This window comes from Cynara cardunculus, unplaced genomic scaffold (genome assembly GCF_001531365.2).
Source record: "Cynara cardunculus var. scolymus isolate 2C unplaced genomic scaffold, CcrdV1 Un_Scaffold_2539, whole genome shotgun sequence".
NCBI classification, from domain to species: Eukaryota; Viridiplantae; Streptophyta; class Magnoliopsida; order Asterales; family Asteraceae; genus Cynara; species Cynara cardunculus.
This window is the reverse complement of record NW_020201126.1, coordinates 25,752-29,054: the sequence shown is the minus strand read 5'-3', so window position 1 is coordinate 29,054 and position 3,303 is coordinate 25,752. Positions and strand designations below refer to the sequence as shown.

The window sequence follows — 3,303 nt, the reverse complement described above, 5'->3', positions numbered from 1 at the left end:
GTGTTTCATTCGTCTCTTGAACTATTGTATCATTATTATGAGACGGTGGAATTTCATTAGGATTTTCAAGTAAGGGATTAGGTGGAACTGGCAAAGGAATTACTGATGCCTGTTCACAACCTTCTTGAAGATCATTGCCACTAAAAAGACCACTACTACTCCCACTTAAGTTTGTATTCTCAAGAAATTCAGCATGTCTAGTCTCGACAATTCGGGTAGTGTGAGATGGGCAATAAAACCGGTATCCCTTTGATCTTTCAGGATATCCGATAAAGAAACAACTGACGGTTCTCATATCAAGCTTCTTAAGCTGAGGATTATAGACTTTTGCCTCAGCAGGACAGCCCCACACCTTTAAATATCGTAAGCTGGGCTTCCTTCCTGTCCAAAGTTCAAAAGGAGTTTTTGGCACAGATTTAGAAGGTACCCTATTCAAGATGTGGGTTGCAGTTTTAAGGGCCTCGGTCCACAAGAATTGRGGAAGRTTTGAGTTGGACAACATACTTCGAACCATATCCATAAGAGTCCTATTTCGCCTTTCGGCAACACCRTTTTGTTGAGGGGTGCCAGGCATGGTATATTGGTTTATAATCCCGTGATCTYTACAAAACTCATGAAAAGATCCRGGTGCTTGACCAACATCCGTGTGTCGACCATAATACTCACCACCCCTATCCGATCTCACTACCTTTATTTTACGGTCAAGTTGATTTTCAACTTCGGCCTTGAATGCTTTAAACATCTCTAGTGAGTCGGATTTTTCTTTTATTAAGTATAAGTACATATAGCGCGAGTAATCATCAATAAAAGTAATGAATGATTTATGACCGCTAATGAAATCGGGAAAAGGCCCACAAATATCGGTATGAATGAGCTCTAACAAGCCGCAACTTCTTGTGGCGCCTTTCTTACTTCCCTTGGCTAATTTCCCTTTTATACATCTCACGCACTTGTCAAAATCTGAGAAATCAAGATTAGGAAGAATACCGTCTTTCATGAGTCTAAGCATTCGGTCTCGTGAAATATGGCCTAAACGTTGGTGCCATAGCTTAGAAGACGTTTCCATTTCTCTCTTTCTCTTATTTGGATTCTCAGTGACGCTTAATGATAACGAAGATTCCATAAAATGGTTATCCAAACATAATCTATAAAGGTTTCCTTCTTCACAACCAAACCCAACTGCGTTGGAATTAAAGCAAATAGTAACTTTATTATGTACAAATGTAAACGAAAAGCCATCGGCATTTAGTTTTGATACAGATATTAAGTTACGAGTAATATTAGGTACATAAAGAGCTTCATGAAGAATGAGTGAAAAACCACTCTCTAATACTAAGGTGAGAGTTCCTATGGCCTTCACTTCTAAGTCTTCTCCATTGCCCACTTTAATTACCCTTTGCTTTCTTCCCAGCATTCGGATTGAACGGAATCCCTGTAATGTATTGGAAACATGAACCATTGAACCGAAATCAATCCACCAAGTATTAAGTGGAACAGTTGTGCTAAGAGATTCATAAATCATATTGACATAAACATTACCTTTCTTGGTCAGCCACTCCTTGAACTTAGAACAATCCCTTTGATAATGCCCTTTCTTTCGGCAAAATTTATAGTAGGGAGTGCTTGAGGAAGGGTCTGAACTCGTACTTGCATTTGTCTTAGGGACCTTAAAAGAATTACCTTTCCTTTTCTTGGAGCTTGAAGTGGTGACGTGAGCAACATCAGGCCTCTCAATCTTAAGTCGTTCTTCTTCCTGGACACACATAGCTATTAGCTCGCTCATTGTCCACTTCTCTTTCTGYGTGTTATARTTTATTTTGAAAGGACCATATTGCGCAGGTAGAGAAGTCATGATGAAATGAACGAGAAATCCTTCGCTTATCTCCATATCCAGCCCTTTGAGCTTAATGGCCATATCAGACATCTTCATAATGTGCTCGCGAACACCACTTGTCCCGTCATATTTAGTTGTCAATATCTTGAGTATAAGGGTACTTGCATGCGCCTTCGAAGTAACTTTAAACCGCTCTTCGACATAGCTCAGATAGGTCTTTGCATTATCCGAATCAGGGATAGCACCACGAATAGCTATGGAGATGGAACTCTTGATCATCATAAGGGACATTCGGTTAGACCTCGTCCACTGCTCAAAAAACAGTTTCTGCTCCACGGTGCTTTGATCAGTAAGAGCAGCCGGTGGATCGGTTCTAAGTGCACAATCAAGGTCCATCATGCCTAAGGTCAGTTTAATTGACTCTTTCCATGTTGAGAAATTAGTGCCCGTTAATGGTTCTATCCCATAATTGTAAGGGGAAGGAGTAGACACTGAAAAGTGATCATTATTAGAGGTATATTTGAAAGCTAATTAGTATTTRCGGGAAARCAATAAGGCATATCAATTATTAGTAACTTAGCCTATTATCAACACCAAAATAATAGGCAATACTTTGTCTTGTTTGATCACTGGTTTTGCGTTGGCTATAACCAAAATCAAACATTATGACATAATTAATGTTCAAAACTACGCTACACAAAACATCATATAACACCTTTGGGCAAAATGCAACGTCCATGCGAATAAGGCTAATAATACATTACATATTATCAACAATTAACCGTTGGGTTCGTTGCGTGATAATACATACAATTTCATATAATTAATGGCATAACTAAACCTTTATATTAATTTAGATAACCATTCGTTAGGCCGGTTATCAAAATCAATATAGAAGTTGCCATCCAACAAACTAAGCAAATAGCTTGACGAAATCAAAATCAAGCATACATGGAAAATTAAATGTGGGATTTTGGACAGAAAACTACCCCATTGAAGAACAAATTCGAACAAATTCATATTACATATAGGGGCTGTGATTCAAAACTTGGACAAAATCACAGAGGCAATGACAATTCATAAGAGGCTGCATTCCAACCATATATAAATAAATAAAAAATGTATTTTGATTGTGCAYATGAGATTCGATAACCCACTGCTCCATTATACATTATCTATTCACAGAATTTTGGTGATGGTTTCGAAAACKATTAAAGCATGAGTGAAGAAGAAAATCGATTTTAACATGTATTCAAGAATTGTTAATTAGAATCAATTTTAATATTCCTTAGTCAACAGGACAGAAATTTAGGGTTCGTTCTCACAGAAATTAGGGTTCAAAGAAAACAAAATTGGATGAAACATGAGAAATTAGGGTTCGCTCTGATACCACATGTTGAGAAACATTAATCATAAGGATCGAATTTCATCCATTCAATAACAATTTCACACAAGATTTAAAAGAACAC

At 37.6% G+C, this 3,303-nt stretch overlaps 1 long non-coding RNA gene across 1 annotated transcript; it reads right to left on the bottom strand.

The window, feature by feature from the left end:
• Positions 1-1,190: 1,190 nt before the first annotated feature.
• LOC112503116 lies at positions 1,191-1,751 on the bottom strand. The gene is made up of 2 exons (XR_003067858.1): positions 1,540-1,751; positions 1,191-1,432 (listed from the first exon to the last, which is right to left on the bottom strand). It is a non-coding gene; the product is annotated as an uncharacterized LOC112503116 (long non-coding RNA).
• Between the last annotated feature and the right edge of the window lie 1,552 nt (positions 1,752-3,303).